Source organism: Gallus gallus, chromosome 12 (genome assembly GCF_016699485.2).
Source record: "Gallus gallus isolate bGalGal1 chromosome 12, bGalGal1.mat.broiler.GRCg7b, whole genome shotgun sequence".
In the NCBI taxonomy this organism is placed as follows: domain Eukaryota; kingdom Metazoa; phylum Chordata; class Aves; order Galliformes; family Phasianidae; genus Gallus; species Gallus gallus.
Genome location: NC_052543.1, coordinates 2570405 through 2587529, shown reverse-complemented (window position 1 = coordinate 2587529; position 17125 = coordinate 2570405). Strand labels below are relative to the sequence as shown.

The following is a 17125-nucleotide window of genomic DNA, read 5'->3' as shown; positions in this document are numbered from 1 at the left end:
CCATTGTCGGAGGTGAGGAGCAGCCATGCGCTGCGGCTCGTCTCTTCAGCACAGCTGAGGTGCTGAGCGGATCCTCCTATACAGGTAATGAGGACGGGCGCTTTCGGCAGGAGGGAAACGTTCTCTCCTATATCCCCAACGGCCTGGCTGAGCCCCGCACGTTCGTGCTGCTGGTGGAGGTGTGGGGCAACACTGGGTCCCCCCGCCGCAGCACCGTGCTGGCACTGGTGGTGCACGTCACACCCCGCAGCACCCCAGCGCCGCCCAGCACCGCCACCCTGCACACGGTGAGCAGCACCCCGTGGCCTGGGTGCCTCAGGCCGGCTCACCGCCTGGCCCCTCACCTCTGCCTCTGCAGACGCTGCGGAAGGAGCCGCTGGTGGTCAGGAGGACGGAGCTGGCCTGGCTCCCACCAGCTTGGTTTGTGGCCGTGCTGACTGCAACCGGCGCTTTGCTCCTGGCTGTGCTGTGCTGCGTGGCACACAGCGTGCTGCGCAGGTGAGCCCCAACCCACGGCACGGCGCGGTGCGGCGAGGTGGGGGCTCAGGGCTGCTTTCTGTTCCTCCTGCAGCAGCCGAAAGCCCAGCGAGGTGCTTCTGAGCGAGAGGTGGGTGCTGGGCGGCGGGGGAGACTCCTGTGGCGTCCCTGCAGCCGCGTGGGGAGATGCGGCGCTTGGGGAGGGGGGTGTTGATGTCAGCAGGGTGCTGCTGTGAGGAGCGGCCTCCGCTTGAGAGGGAGGGCGCCGCGCGTGGCTCGGAGGCGCCCCGAGTGCCGTCCCGGCGGGACCCGCGGCCCGAAGGAGGACCGCCCTCCTTTCGGCCCTCTTCCCCCGCAGCTCCCGGGACGCGGCGGCGCAGAGCAGCGCCCTCGAGGAGGAGCGGAGCCGCCCGGCCGCCCGCGGCCCGTCCCGCCTCTCCGCACCGCGGCCCTTCGACGGCCGCGCGCGGGACCCACGTGAGCGCCGCGCCCCGGGGGGGGGGACGGGGCCGAGGGCACGCGCTGAGCGCCGCTCCCCCCGCAGGGACCGGCAGGGACTACTTGTTCGACAGCGTCACCGGGGCACGGCGCTGGATCTGAGCGCCCCGCGCGGGACGGGGATCCCGAGCGCCCGCCGCGCGTGGGGCGCAGCCATTAAACGGAGCGCGGACTGCACGCTGCGCTGTGATGCCGCGGGGCGCCGCGGGGCAGCGGGGGGGGGGGGGGGGTCGGCGCCTCGAACGGAGCTGGGAGGACGGAACGCGGGCACGGCCACGGGGCGGTACTGTGCGCGGTACGGCCGCCCGCCCCGCGACGCCGCGCCGCTCCTCGGGCCGTGCCCATAGAGGGGCTCCCAGCGCGGCCCGCGCTCGCTCCGCCGCGCCCATTGGTCCGGCGTCCTCCCCCCGGTGGCCAATGAGACGGCGCGGCTCGCGGGGAGGCGGGCCGTCGGGCGGTGTCACGTGTGCCTAACGTGCGCGGCCATCCGGAGGCGGTCCTTGCTCGCAAAGGGGCGGGGCGGCTTTAGGTTTGACCGACGTCCGTCTCGGCCTATCAGCGCGCCGGCTTCGCCCCCGGCGGGAGGGGCTCGGCTACTGATTGCCGCGGAGCGCGGCGGGGCGGGCGTTGGACGGCGCGGTTGCTATGACGGCGCGCCCCGGGGCTCCGCCCCTTCGGCGGCCGCCATCTTGTTGTTGATTCGAACGGCGGGGAGCGGGCGGCGGCGCTGGGGGCTCGGGGTTGGCAGCCCCCGGCCGGGCAGGCGGAGCCGCCCCGGTGAGCGCGGCGGGCTGAGGGCTGGGAGCGGTGCTGCGGGGGGTGGGCACGGAGCGCCGCCCCGCGAGGAGAGCGGGGAGAGGAGGAGAGGGGATGGGATGGGGGGAGCGGCGCGGCCGCGTGAAGGGTGGGTGGGGAGGGGGTGGGGGTCCGGGCGGGAGGGGCCGGGCTGGGCCGGGTCCTTCTGGGGCTGTGGGTCGGGGGACCGCGGCGCACGGCGAGCCCGGCGGCAGCCCTATCGGCCCTCCCTCTGTGCCTTTCCTTCCGCAGAGGCTGCGTGCGGCGAGGAGCCCTCGGAGCGCGGCGGTGCCATGAGAGCGGCATGGTGAGGGAGCGGCGTGGGCAGCGGGCGGAGCGCTGCCCGGCTGTGCTCGGCGGGTCCGCGGGCGTCAGCAGCCGCCGTGCCCGGCTGCGCGTGGCCGTGTGTGTGAGCGTGGCTGGGGACGGCTTGGGTTTGGATCCGAAGCGCTGCCAGGCTCCGTGCCCCTCCATCTTAGAGCTCTGAATCGCCAGAGCCCCCATTTTTCCTTCCAGCAACGTGCTTCGCTGTGTGCTGCTTTTGTCGTTTCAGCCTGGCCTGCCGTGTTTGCGCTCTCCTCCCCTCAGAGCCGTCTGTCTCAGCTCGGTATTGTGAGCTTTCGCAGCTGAATCCTGGGGCTGAGCCCTGCCAAGGAAGCGCTGTGCGACGCCGTAGTGCTGTGGGTCCGTTGGCTGATCCGTGTCGAGCTGCCTGGCAGCACGTCTAACAAAGGGCTGCTCTGTAACGTCTTTATCTATTGAGCCCATGTGTCTGACCAGATGACTGATCTGCGTGCTAACAGTCAGGGCTTCGAGGTAGAAAAATACCCTATTCTGGATGTAGGTTGCTGGCCTGAGGCTTTGGACGAGCTACCCTGAGAGTCTGGCAGGAGCTTGATTTAGAATTGGGTGCATCGTTTGTTAGGTGTCATCACCTTTAACCTAAACAGGCCTACTGTGGGGCATCTTAATCCTACACAGCGGTTCCCTGTGGCTGAGATTGAGGGCTGTTTCCCTGTGGCTGGGTTAGCTTAGCACTGCCCTAAGGTAAGTGCCCTATTTTAGAGCTGGGAGCAGTGGTGCGCTTTGAAAAGATTAAGTGTGAACTCATTATGTACCAAGATAACGTTGGGCTGATGGATCAACTGCATAGAGCTCTTGTCTTCTGTATCCTGAGTTTTCCTGTTGCTAAGCTCTCATCCAGTAGCGTTAGTTTCATCCAACCGTTTCCAGGTGTTTGAATGAACAACCTGTGTTCCATGCTGGTGAGAGCCTATCAGGCTGACCTGACGTGTCCTTTTCATGGCGTTGCTTCTGCTTCCTGTCTAATAAGGACTTCAGGGAGGGCAGGGGAAGTGAGCTTTGGCTCCTTGAGGCAGAATTCAGCGTATATGATAACTGCAGGGAGAAGACTGCAGGACTGGGAAGGACAGGGTCCTCTTCTGAGCCCTGCACGTGTTTTCCCTTGGGTAGTTGGTACTCTGGTTATCCAGCAAGTCCCTCCTGGCAGCTTTGTGTGTTTTTGATGTTGAAAAAGAGCAAGTGAGAGCGAATCACTGGCAAGATGAGAGAGGTTTCCAGGATCTGCTTCTAGTCACTGGGAATTTGTGCCACCTCCTCCACGTAGCTCCTACTGCTCTGAGCTCGTATAGATGAACCAACAGGAGGGTCATGCCCTCTCCCTGCTGACAGCTGAGTGTTTGTGCCTTAGCAGTTTGACCAGGGAGTTGAAGACATCCACCCTGGCCAAACTTCTTCCCTCCTGCTTTTGTGAGCAGCAGCACAATCTGCTTCATCATAAGGATGGCAATGTTGGGCACGTCCTTGTTTTCAAAATACACTGGAAGGCAAAATCAAAATTAGGTGTGCTGTGGGGGATCCCCCCCTCTAGTGGCAGATTGTACACGACATCAGAATTGCAATTACTCTGTTTCCATTGCCAGTATTGGGAAGTCAAGGTTAAACTAGCAAGCGCTCTGGTCAAAGAATGCCCAAGCTGAAGTTGTACCCGCAGCCTTAATCAGTTAATTGGCCTCCTCGACAAGCATTACAATTTGTTCTTAATCGTGCAGTTCCACGCTATTCTTGTCCACGCTAAGCTTCCTAGTGTTTTCTTCTCTCGTTCCCTCGCCCACATATGGTGCTTATTAAATTTATCAGCCTCTGAAAACGTGACCTTGTGAAGCCCCACGAGCGTGAGGTGATGAGCCCTGCCCAGGCCGGGAGCTGGCTGCTGACCATCTGCTTACAGGACACAGCCTCCTGCTTTAACAGATCACCAGGTGCCTGTATAGGTTTTGATTGCATTTTAGATGTTAGTTCATTTCGCTGTTTCTCGAGGTTGCTGTGGAGCTGGTGAGTGGGCTATGAGGTGGAGCATGCTGTCTTGTGGATTGTCTTTTGAGTAAGGAGCATAGCTGTTAAGTGTGAAGTCAAATGTGTACAGCCTTTACTCTTGAGCAGGTCAGTTTCTTGCAGCTGTGGTTGAAGCCATAGAATATCTGATGAAGACCTTGTTTGGGCCATTAGTCAGGCGTTGTGTTGTAACCCAGGCACTTAACACGCTGCTATCAGATTCCTCCGATCCATCCACAGCTTTAACGTGGTTGAGATGTGCAGCAAAGTTAAGTGCTGGGCTGCAGAGTGTCGGAAGGCTGCAGGTTAGTGCTGGCTGGAAGCTGCAGCCTGGCAGTTTCTTCCCTTCTGTTGGCAGCATCACTCCATTTGTGGTGCTGGGCAGGGTGTGGGTTTGAAGTTGACCGGTGATGTTTGCAGATGTGTGGCAGTCCAGCAGAGCCCTCACTCTGTGCCCTGTACAGTATGACTTGGCTAAAAGGAATGTCTGTAATTTCTGACTTCTCAGCCTTTGAGAAAGAACGTATCGAAAGCCAGGCTGCTAAATACAGGGGGTTCCCTCGTGAGCTGAGATGGGTGAGCTGGAGGAAGGAGTGAAAGGAACAAAGAAAATGCGACAGAGACCTCTGCAAGAGTCATGCTGACTATTTGCACGACTTGTTGTAAACTGAAGGAACCCTTCAGATGTGCAGAGGAGCAGCTGGCAGTCTCCCTTTTGTATCCCTGGTGTGACAGGAATGCAGAGCAGGGTGCTGGCAAGTGTTTAATCTCAGGTTTGTTGCTGCTGTCATAAGGGTGGTGGGGGAGGAAGAGGAAGTGTCTGCATGGCTGCTTAGTTTCTGTTTTGCAGGCATTGCCTGTGCACAGTGCTTTAGCTGTTCTGATGTGGCAGCAGCTGTTATTTTTGGCTTTCCCAGCATGCTGTTCGAGTAGATGCACTTTCTAATGGATGCAGCTCTCCTAATTGTCATGTTGGGGTGCTCGTGCTTCCTATGTAGTCCCCTTCAGGTGCTAATTACCTTGCAGGTAGTACTTGGGAGCAAGTTATTTGCCTTTTTATTTTCTGTATGCATTCTGAGTGGCAATAACTGTGCAAAAGAAGCACGCTTCTTTAAGCTGTTATTTTGCATAACCCTTGTCAGTATATGGTCAGTTTCACTTACAAGAAAGGATTTTATCCCATTCTCTTGGAAGACTCGCACAATGGCTTGGCTTGGAAGGGACCCCAAGGATCACCGAGCTCCAACCCCCTGCCACATACAGGGCCACCAACCTCCATATCTAACACTAGAGCAGGCTGCCCAGGGCCCCGTGCAGCCTGGCCTTGAACACCTCCAGGGATGGAGCATCCACAGCCTCTCTGGGCAGCCTGTTATAGCAATTATTCCAGAATAAGGGATTAAGATTTGCTATTAGAGGGTGCCTCCGTATTGTGATACCCACAGTACCGTTAACGTTACTGCACTTGGTTCTGTTTAAAGGCAACTTGGGTGTAACTGCTGTAGTTCTATTAATAGAAGGTCAGTGCCAACCAGATCTGATAAAGGCAGTAAAGAAAGTTGCAATATAATTTGCCTATCCTGATGGGATGTTACTACGCGTGGTTAAGAGCTCTGCCAGATAAGCTGTGTCTGATTTAGCTTTTGTAGTTAGAAAGGTTATCTCCTCCACCAGCTGTCCTGCTTCTTTGCCAAAAGTTACCTCCCTGGTATTAGGAGCTGCAGCAGTTCCTGGTCAGCTGCCACCATTTAATGCATAATTCTTCTTCATTAATATCCACTGGAGTGCTGTGTTGTGAACCAGGCCAGATGAAGAACAGACGGGCACTCTCTTTTGCTTCACCTGCTGGTTGGTAACTATCAGCTGATGCTTGGAGGAGTCACTTGGGGGGCAGTGGGCCCTATAAATTAATTAAGAGCAGCTGTCAGAGCCCTGATGAGTATGTGAGAATATTTGCGTCCTGAAAGGAGCTCACTTTGAATTTAGGTCCCAGCCTTGAAGGAGGGAGTGTGATCTCAGATATTCTGGATTGATGACACAGGTGAAGATCTGACCGAAAGCTAAGTTAGTCCTTGCTAACTTGTTTCCATACAACATTTTGCAGGCTGACTTGCTTCTGGCATCCCGTGCCCTCTTGGTTGTAAGAGGTTGGCTCCGTATTCCGCTGACTGTTCAACAGAGAGAGTTTGGGTAACATCTCAAAGGTAACTTTTTCTGTTTTCCCCAGAACACAAATGCAGCCACATTAAATATCATGCAAAGAAAAACTAGTCGCTTGCTTCTTACTTCTCATATTGTAGTTTTATCCTTATAGTATGTGTATTTTCTGGGAAGGATGCTCTTACATTAAAAGGAAACTACATGAACACCCAGTAAAAGCACTAAAGGCTCACTGTTCATTAACTTGTAATCAATTAGATGACAGTTCTTTATAATAAGAACTAAGCTGTCAGGATTTGGAAGCTAAATCTGTCATGCATTAGCAACTCTGGCCGTTTTGGTGGCTGAATTGCAGCTGACTTACCTTAATGCTGATTTGGGGACTTGATTATTGTCTCCACCCCCCCCCCCCCCCCCCCCCCCCCCCCCCTCTTTTTCTCCCCTCTATTGTATGGTGAGTTGTATTTCCCCCTTCTCAAAGCTGTCCATTTAAAAATAGCACATCAGCTTGAATTCAGGCTAGTTGTCCACTGTATCAAAGTGTTTTCAAGCATTTCAGAAGGTGAATTTAGAAATACCAGAAGGGCACATGAAGACAGGGTAGGGCTGTTTGTTCTGTATCGTTTGACAGTCCTGTCTGAGCAGCTCGAGCCTATGTGGGGAGACTGTTGTGATCTCCTTACAGCTAACGACAGGCAATAAGCAGCTTCGAGCACCAGAATCAGTGCAGCACTGTCTGCAGATGTCAGTGAGTTATTTAAAGCAGGAAGGATTTGGGAGCGAGGCCTGGGGGACTGCGTGGTCCTGTGTCTTAGTGGCTGAAACAACCAAAGAGCGACTACAATGAAGATGCTGAAGCTATTGCAGAGTATGAAGTGTAACTGCTCCCTTGTTGTAGCATTGTGGATTGTAAGCAAAACTAGCAAAGGAGCTTTGGAAGGCCCTCACAGTGCTCCTTGCCTAGCAGAAGGAATATTTCACTTTTCCAAACTGATTTGTGTGTAAGCTCCACGCCAGGCTAAGCATGAATATGCAGGTTTTGCCAAGATGAAATGTGTCTGTCTTCAAGTATTCTTACTTATGAGAACATTGGGATGTTTTGCTTTGTTTCCTGTCTGGACTGAGTCTGATGCTTTTTCTTAAGCTGTAAAAGTGACATTTTCTTTGGGTACAAAGCTGCTTTATGCACTGAAGTCTGAACGCTGACCTGAATATGCTTACTGAAATTTGTAGCTAAATCTGAATCAGTAAGCATTATCAGGCACATTTTAAACATCCTGTATAGAACTGAGAAAACCACCAACTGCTTTAGTCAGACTGAACAAATAGCACTGTTTTGTACCTTGCAAAATCCGAACAGCTTTTGCTCTTTACTCTTCAGGTACTGTGTAAAGTGATGTTTCCTGTAGTATCAGCACTGTTGTTTTTCCTGCAGAAAACTGCTCTGTTAGTTATTCTTTTAGTTAAGTTAGACTGTGTCTTTTTGTTACTGTGCTGTTAGTTAATCACAGCCATCACAGGATTGCAGGGGTTGGAAAGGGACCTCTAGAGATCATCATGGCCCCCATCCTCCCTTCCCCCCACCCAAACCCAAGCAGGTTCCATACATAGTCTTTTTTTCTGTTGCATCTCCTATTTATTTCCGTGGGAACTACTACTTTTGGGGTGACCTCTGTGTATGTATGTACAGGTGTTTCACTTTAATAGACGCAGTCTGATAGTAGCTCAGCTTTAACAGATGACTTCTTTATTGGCCTCAGACTTCTGTTACTTAGATGGTGGCCTCAGTTCTAACTGGCCTTCTGGAAAGCCTGCTGGAAAGAGCTTTGAGCTCTGCTTGAGCAGCTTAACGTCTAGATAAGGCACTGGAAATGTATGACCTGGGGGGTGTCTGTAAGAACTTGTTTCCAACTGCTGCAGTGAATGGGAAGTTAAATGTAGGCTTTGTTTACCTGATTCTTTACTTATTCTGAAAAGGAGGAGTTTTGTGTTTCAGGCCTTCAGAATCAGCTGGCTGCTGTGCTGGGGTATGCTGAGATACCTGCTGTCCAGTCTCAGCACACAGCGTAAGGAGAGAAGTAATGAAGGTTTGAAGCATTAGAGGGCTCTTTTATTTAGAAAGACCTTAAAAATACAGTAGAAGGAATTGCGTTCAGTGATTGTTGCTTTGGCATCTAAGTGCACCCTTCCCCGTGGATGTTTCTGCAGAGCCCTTCTTACTCTGGATCTCTGGGAAGGAAGCACCAAAGGATGGCAGTGCTATGATATTGCAGATGTTTGAAATGCCAAGTTTTGCTTTTTGCCCTTCAGAATGCATACCATCTCGCCAAGCTGTGGAGCTGTGACTGGCTGTCCAACTTGTGTATCTGCTGAGAAAATGCCCTCAGATTCAGACTGCCTTTCATTGTGGCTCAGGTGGCTGGGAGTGTCTTCATTCTTTGCCCTTTACCTTCCAAAGCGCACTGCAGACCACAAAACAGCTCCAGAGGTGCTCTGACAGCTGTGAGGTTTTCAGTCTGAGTGATCGAGCATCCTGCAGATGATAATGGAAGGCCCGTATCAGAACCCCTTCCCTGACCCCGAGCTGTATTTTCTGTGTGTTTTGCCACATTGGATTTTTAGAATCATCACTAGGAAAGCAAGAGTGTCCTTGTGTGAAGTTCTCTTTAGCCTTGTAGCCAGTTTCAGACTAAATCTGCTGCCTTAGCTTTAAGCACCCTCAGATCTTATATGTGCTTTACTGAAATTAAGTACTAGCTTTAGTGCAGATTTTTGTCTAAAATGTTTGCTGTGACAGAATTTTTACCTTATTTTTTTTATGCCCTAACTTGAAAAGTGAAATCTTGCACTTGAATCCCTGTATCTTCTTGGCACTGTTTCTTTGCATGCAGTAAGGATAAGAAGAATTCAGTAAGAATTCAGATTTTTTTTTTCCTAGCACTGAGCTGAGTCTAACAAGAAAGTTGCTCAGACTTTTCTTTCCTTCTATTTTTTGTAGGTGGGTTCACCATAGAAGATAATGTGCAGGCTTCTTAGTACTTCTACCTGGAAAACATTAGACTGAACAGATCTCAAGTTCAGAAGCTGTAGCCTGACTTTTCTTGCCTGTGACCCTTAAGGGTCATCTGCTTAGGAAAATTAAACTGATAACAAGTAAGGGGCGTGGATTTGCAGTGTGATTATGTGGCTTTTAATCCCTGTGGATGTGCCTATAAGGTCGTTTCTACTATAAATGCTTGGGACAGCTGCATTAATCAACAGGTTCATCTTGTCTGGTGCAGCTCTGCCACTGGAATCCCTTAATGTAGGTGCAGTTGCAATGAAGAACCAGGCTGTTGAAGTAAAGCTTGTTTTGCTGTGGCTATTGAGAGGGGAGGCAGTGGTGTGAGGGCTTTTTTCATTGCTGGGAGTAGCACATGGGCTGCCAGGACTGACTTTTGAAGGAAATAAGTATTAGAAAAACAGAGTCCCAATATGCATTTTCTCTGGTTTAATCCATTTTTTTCATCAGCAGTTAAAAAAAGGGAGAGCAGTGGGGCACAATGGCAGTCATCTCTCAGTTGGTCTCATACAAAGACTTTACCTCTCCGTGCAGACCTTGTCACCTTTATTTCAGCATGGCTATCCACGCAGCACAGTAGAGCAGCCTGCAGTTCCCTTCTCTCATGATAAGCGAAGCCATGTCCTGGGCACTGACTGGTGTTACGGTATGGAGCACACTGCATTCAGCTGCTTTGCACTTCTCTGCCTCTCTGACCGTATTCTGCTGCTTAGCAAACCCCTGGATCTGGTTTGGTGTTAGTGCCTTGCAACTATGCCAGCAGAAGGAACTGCTAGATAGCAGCTGCTCCTTTTCTTTTGGCACAGGACTTTGTTTACCAGAACGAAGGGAATTTGTTTGGTTAATCTTGCTTTTGTGCTCTTAAATCTTCCCGTGGAAGTGATGTGCTTCTAGATTATCCTCTTCTGTTTCTGCCGTTTTGAGCAGAAAAGTTGCTAAAGATTCTTTGGCCAAACGCAGCACTGCATTCACTTGAAAGCAGTGCCCTAACTTTAGCTGGCATTGGCAATCTCTGTTCAGTAGTTAATGGATTGGGGCAAACAATTCCAGCAATCTTGAGAAGTTAACTATCAGGTAAGACTAAGTTGAACTGGAATGCAAAGGATTACTAGAAATAAAATGATCTCCAAACTGCAGTCTTTTCAACAGTTTACTTCACCGTTCTGCTGTTCCTTTTTGCCGTGCTGTTTGGCCAATGGCTGAGGTGTGCCAATGCTCAGTGGTTTGGCTGAGGGTGCCGAAGCCTTCAGTGGAAGCACCAACACCAGTAACCTCTCCCTGCTTCTCTTTGGTTGCATCTTGCTTCGTCCAGGTGACGGCTCGGCACTTCTGACCTGTTCAGCTGCAGTGGGAAGGTGTAAGGCTTTCTGTATTTCTCCTTGCTTTGAATGTTTTGACAGTGTTCAGACAACAGCTGGGCTGTGTGATAAGACCCCGTGATGCAATTAGGGCTTGCCAAATAAAATGCTGTCTTTTTCTAGGTGGGGAAGCTTACACGCCCAGCTGAAGCAAAGTATTTGATCAGCTTTACCTTCACGGTAAGACAAAGAACGAGAAGATTCCAATGCCAGTCACCTCCCTCCCTTTTCACACTCAAGTTCAACCGACAGCAAAAATTCATAGGTGTATCTGCCTGGATGTGTCAGATGAGAGCCCTCATGGGTAGTGAAATTGCAGATGGCACGAGGCTGTGAAGCTTACTGCTCCTGCCTTTCTTTACTTGGAAGGATAGGTGGAGCTTATTCAGATGATGCATTCAAGTCACAGTATTCATCTGGTTTTGCTCAAATGTACTGCTCGTGTATCTTTAGTTTTGGCAGAAGATTCTCAGATCAGAATGTTACTCTGATGTGGTGTAGGGGTGGCAGGAGGCAGAGGTAAGATTCACACCATGGCTAAGCACGTTTGTTTCTGGACAGAAGTGAGAAGAGGGGAGTAGTACTGATGTGTTTGCTTGTTTGGATCTTAGGCTTGCCCTCTTTTTAGAAAGAGTGGTCCTGAATGGGCACAGCTGCAGATTTCCTGAGGTCAGAGATCCCGTGGTTCCTTTAAGAAAGCCAGTTGCTGGGAATCCCTTTATCTAATGATGTTCATTTCTGTATAATTAATTCTTAAACAGCTCAGGAAAAGAGCAGTGTATAGATGTGAGGAGGAGATGGATCAGAGCAGTGTCACAGCCCACAGCGTATCGCAGTAATTGTAAAGTTGCTTTACAGTGAGTTTGAAGCAAGCCAAATTAAATGTGGATTTTGAAAGTCGTTAAAGAGGAGATTAGCTTGCATGTGATGATTCTTCATTGCATGCTGGTGTTTTGCTTTGATGCATAACTCGCAGGCTTGATAGATTTAAATCTAGATGTTGCTCTAATTCCTGGGAAACAAAACATTCATGCTGCTTCCTGAGCACTGGAGCCTGCGCCTGCTCCTCAGAGGCTGAGTTTGCAAAGGGCAAGGAGGGCACAGAACATGTAGTTGTTCTCAGTGTGCTTACTGGATAGAGTTCTCGGATACCTACTGCAGGGTCTGTCTCTTCAAAATGAAATACATTTCTATTCACAAATCCTGAGTTGGTTGGCTTAACAGTAACCGTGCTCTACTGCTTTGGGAAGTCCTTTCCCCTCGTCGTGCTGGGAGCATGTGCTTGCTTGTCCTTCCTCTTCACTAACCTATAGGTAAAGCAGAGGCAAAAGAAAAGTGCTTGATTATCTGGGTCAGTTTTCTGGGCAGCAGAACTGTGTTACGGAGGTGAAGAGGAAACAAAATCTCTTAATGCTATGAAGTGCAAAAACGTACAGGCAAACTCTAGCATGTTTTCATTGCTAGCAGTGTGAGGAAGAGGCAGGTGGTAGAATTTTTTTTCCACCAGTCCTAATGAGTTCTGTTTGTCTTTTGCATTTAAGATCTCGAGATAAATACCCGAGGTTGGCAAGTTGCTGCAAAGGGATTTTTGCTTAAGTCAGGTCTCACTCAGCAGATTAAGAGAATGTAATTTCCGGAGCTAGTAGAGAAGGCTTAGCAGTAGTTAATGCACATCATGCAAGTTTTGTAGTTGCCATCTTGCTTTTCGTTTTGGGAAAGTGGTGGAGATAGTGGGGGTAAAGGACAGGGAGTCTGCACTGCGTATCTGCATCGTGACCTGGCTTAGTCCTAACCATGGAGCAGCAGCGAATTGTCACACTGCTTTCTGGCAGACACGAGTTTGTTAGTGGCTTCAGTGTGTGGATAAAGAAAACCCAGCCCAAGCCTGTCTCTGTTGCTGAAGGAGATGTGCTTTAATTATATCCATATCTTTGCTGAAGAGAACCCTGCTTGAGGCAAAAGCTCATTCTGGTTTTCTTTTGGTTGTTTGCCCAAGTGAACACTTTCATTGTTGAAAATAGATACTGAAGGTTTCAAATCCACCTTGTTCCCAGAAGGGGGCAGGGGAGACTTGCCAGTTCTGGAGTCTGATAAATGTACTTCTGTTTATGCTACGCTTCCGGGCAGAGCAGGCGATGCCATGGCTTTGGCAGGGGGAGCATGGCACAGTGAGGTGCCTGCGCAGTGCTGGAAGCCTGCAGCAGTGAGCTGGGCTGCCAGCAGTGCATTCCTTGGTTCTCCTTTCTCTTGGGGAGCTTTAAAACGGCTTTAGACTGCTTCGTGTGTGATACGCTGAGATATTATCCATGTAAAGGCCATGGGAGTATGGAAGCATCAGGAAGCATCTTCCTATACCCAGAGCAGTCTGGTTGCTTGCCATCTGATCTGGGTAACAATCTGAGTTCTTTATTCTGCTGTGTAGATTCTTCCTACTTAAAGCTCAGAAAAATCTTCTCCATGAAACTGCAGTTCTTTTTCAGGAGGACCTACGCTTGCTCTTTGCACAGTTGCTTTCCCTGTGCTGAACTCGCTCAGCCTTGCCAACACTGGGAAAGAGGCTTTTTTTTTTTTTTTTTTTTTGCCAAATACATTAAAAATGGGGTCATGCACCTCTCCAGTGAGCTGGTTTTACATCCTGCAAAGAGACCTGTGGTTTCTGTGACAACCTGGAATGCAGACAGAACAAACTCAGCTACGTTAGTCTGCATTTCTGTCTTGGAATTGTGGAAGCAGCTACTTTTTTTCTCAGGACAGTGTTTATTACAGTGTTCCTGATGGTATGAGGTAGCTTCTGTCTGTCCATTAGCAGTCAAGGACTAAACAAAGGTAAAGTGAACTCTGCTGAATGTGTTAATGAATGAGTGGTTTTATTGTTGTTTCTGCCCAGCCTTCAGTGGTGAGGTCTCCTGGACCTCTGTGTTTAGAGGTAAGTTTCAAAGAGGGGATGACAACCAGAGGCAAATGGAAACAGGGCTGGGGATTGCTTGAGAGAACGTGACCCTTATGCATTCATGGGGCCTGGTGGTCTGCACTTAAGGGCGCAGAGCTGGCCATGTTGTAGCCATCTTTGAATGTCATGGTGCTGCAGGGAGGGCTGCGGTTGCTGAACAGTGGCAAATGTTGTAGTGGGCTTCAGAACAGACCCAAAGAATCATCCAGACAACTAACTGCAGGTCAGCCTCACTTTGGTCCCGGGGGCAGTCGTGGGACAGGTTCTTTTTAGCACCTTTCTGGGCATGTGAAGGAACAGTCAGTATGGATTTACTGTGGATGAGTGATACCTGGTTGTCTTCTGTGATGCATGAACTGTATTTGTGGATGAGGAAGAGCAGCAGAGGCCATCTAGCTCAACATTACCAAGTGTTCTGATGCCATCTCCCACAGTATTCTCGAATGCAGGTTTGGATGTTATGGTCTGGATGAATGGAGTATGGCTGTAAGCACACTGAGGAGTGCTGCAAAAAGTGAATGGAACCAGAGGAGGATGAAGTACTAATTCACAGAGAGCTCTCTGTACACAGCTGGACAACCCTCCTGCTCCTTGTTTTTGCCACAATGTGATGAGGTTGGGTGGATGGCAGTATATAGAAGGCTGTTTAGCTGAAATTCCATCGTCTCGTTGCTGATGATCATAGATTAATCTGTCTTTCTGAGGTATGTTTGGAGAGGTTGACGTGGGTGTTCTTCAAGATTACCTTGTATTGTTCTTCACTTGGTCATCTGTGTGTATGTAAGCTACAGTTGTGTACAGCACACAGCTCTTCTGGAGATGCTTGGCATGCCTGGCTTAAGCATGAAGGATGTGTGTGGAATACTGGGAGGTCAGTCTAAAGAGGAAAAGCAGTGGCTCAAAATGTAAAGTAATTTCATCTTTGTCTGGTTACAGCCTCTTTGGATTTGACACACCGTATAGCATAATAGCCTATCAGTCTAGATTTGCTGTGTACTTTGATTTCTCTTCAGTGTCCCTGAGGTTTTTCCTGTGGCATTATGTTCCAGTGGTTGCAAACTGCGTATGATATTGCAGTTGACATCGGCCCTAACCCCAAACCCAAAGGGACACGAAGATCTGGGTTTCACAACTTGTGAAAGCTACAGGGAATACACAGGGGAGCATCTGGTGATCTTTTTGGGACTCCCAGCCTGGGAAGAGTGCTGTCAGAGCTCTGCCCATGTAGGTATATCTGCTTGTGTCTGAGGAGCTGTGATTCCTGAACTCAGCGTGTGACGCTTGCTTTGGGCTTGTTTTCCATTACTGCTGTTAATAGCAATAGACTTGCTGCAGCTGGTGCTGCATTTGGGCATTAAGAATTCAGATTGTGCTATCGAATGTGGTGGCGTGCTGAACGAAGGTGCCAGTTCTGAGCAAAGAGGTTAATGGTCTTACATTACCTTTGCCTGGAGGTTTTTTGTCACTGCAGAATTAAAAGCAGCCATTAGAAGCTCTGTTTTGTCCCAGCTGTGGATCTTGCTGTGGAAATCAATTACCTGCAGCAAGTGACTTTTTTTAACTACTTAAGGTGTATAATTTAAGCTCCACTACACTTACAACTTCTGTAATAATTATTTGAGGTTTGTTTCCTTGTGGCTTTTGTGCTCCTGTGGTTAACACTGTAGCTTCTGCACTCAGCTCCTGGTTCAAACGCTTCACTCTCCCCTCAGTCTGTGTAGTCTAAAACAGCCCAAACCACGGAGTGCTCTTTGAGATGCATCTGAGAAGCCCTTCTGCTGTGTTGGTTATGTGCTGCTTTTATAACAGCACGTTTTAAGCATTTGTCCCAGGTCAGAAGGGGCTGTTGGGATTATCCCTTGTGTCTAATCCCATTTGAAATCTCTGTTCCCAGAGATGCTGTGCCCTTGCAGGCAGCACGCTCCGACCTGCTGGCCTTTTCCTTCATGGAAATTCTTCTTGCAGCCTTCGTGACTACGGTATTTATAATACATTTTAACCTAGATTAAATGGTGAGGGGAAAGCTGCGAATCTTCACCTGCAGTGCAGCATGGAGTGCTTCAAGTCTGCACACAGTTAAATGGCAAATTAACTGATTCACTAATTACCGTTGCCTAGGACTTGCTTCGTAGGCTCCATTCAGAAATGTCCAAATGGTCCTTTGTTGGAAGGTGCAAAACCTGAAATAACAATTGTCCTGAAATTGTTCCTTCCTGATCTCAGTGAAAACCAAGGATTTATGGGACTGATTTTGCTTCAGCCTACCCTTTGGATTTGCATTTGGGGTGCCAAGGTGTTTTTTGCAGCGTGGTGCTGCCGCAGTGCCTCAACTTATTGCAAGCTGGGGTGTTCTCCTTGGTTTGATGCGGTCTGTTCAGAGCTGCCCACAGCTCACGCACCAGGTTTGCTTCTCTTGCCCTAATTTTTTGGCATAAAATCATCTGAAGCTTTTAATTGCTCCTTGATTAAGATATCTGCTTTGAAGGGTAGCCTGCAATCTCTGTGTGTAAAGGAGCTGAATTAGCATTTAAGCACTAAGCAGACCTGCAGCCCAGTCCCCGCCAGGCACCCCTCCTTGCAGCTTTTCCTGCTTGCATTAGAGGTTCCATTTAAAGTCCTGATCTTTAAGCAGTGGTCTTAAATTCTTCTAATATCTCCCTGCTGATAAGAACGAAGAGATGAGACACAGTATTAATGTGTAATAGCAGCGGGCCAGTAGCTGAGCAGAGGTCCCCAAGGGTAGCATTCATAATCCTCTTAAAAGAGGGGGGAATCAAAGAGGCTTTGAGAAGTCACCTTTTGCAGGGTGAGAAACAGTCCTTGTGCAAGGCTCTTGGTGATCAGTTTCTCCCAGTGTTTCATGCTTCATCTAGCAGCACTGGAACATAGGTGTAGATGAGTCCTGCAGGAGACTTTGACATCTGTATGGTCCCCTGGTGCCTTGGGTTTGCACGAGCAGGGACCACCAGAGAGAAGATGGCTCTGTGTGTGTGTGTGGGCAGCTTTACCTCAGTCTCATTTTGTCACGTGTGTGTTTTGTTGTGGGAAATGAAGGTGTCTAAACGCAGAGGTTTTTCTTGTGTTTTAATTAGTGGGTATTTAAAGAGAAAACACTTGCAGGGTTTGATATTTAAATCTCAACAGTCAAGAATCCAAGGTAAACTTCCTAATTCTGATTTATGATGTTCTGGTGATTTATTGGGCTGGAGGGGTTTGTGTTTGCTCATGAATGTACAGTTTTTCTCTCGGAATAGACCTATTCTTGTGCAAGGCTGTCAGCTGCAGTGGTGTTGGAACACGGTGCCTATTCACCAGAGCCACAGCTGTAAGTCCTCATTCTGGTGGAGAGAACTGTGTGGAGGTAGCCTGGAGTGTCTGACCTCTGCGTGGCAGCAAGGTGACCTACAGAAACTGTATTTGCAGTACTTGGAGGTAAAAGCAGGTCTTACAGGAATGCCCTGTTTGATCAGA

The 17125-nt window shown here is 49.6% G+C and overlaps 1 protein-coding gene across 35 annotated transcripts in view; it reads left to right on the top strand.

Annotated features, from left to right (window-relative positions):
- The first annotated feature begins 1651 nt into the window (after window positions 1-1651).
- Window positions 1652-17125, top strand: part of IP6K1 (inositol hexakisphosphate kinase 1) — a 34883-nt gene continuing 19409 nt past the window's right edge. For 5 of the 35 annotated variants that reach the window (XM_040646557.2, XM_040646543.2, XM_046900142.1 and 2 more), the window contains exons 1-4: window positions 1652-1752; window positions 2023-2077; window positions 6230-6329; window positions 10828-10884. The gene's annotated coding sequence lies outside the window, so the exon portion shown is untranslated. Of the gene's footprint in view, window positions 1753-2022; window positions 2455-3930; window positions 4053-6229; window positions 6330-9283; window positions 9439-9799; window positions 9993-10658; window positions 10704-10827; window positions 10885-14088; window positions 14879-17125 lie in introns of those variants that run through there. The other 30 variants (XM_015292893.4, XM_046900134.1, XM_025154611.3 and 27 more) reach the window with 19 other exon arrangements.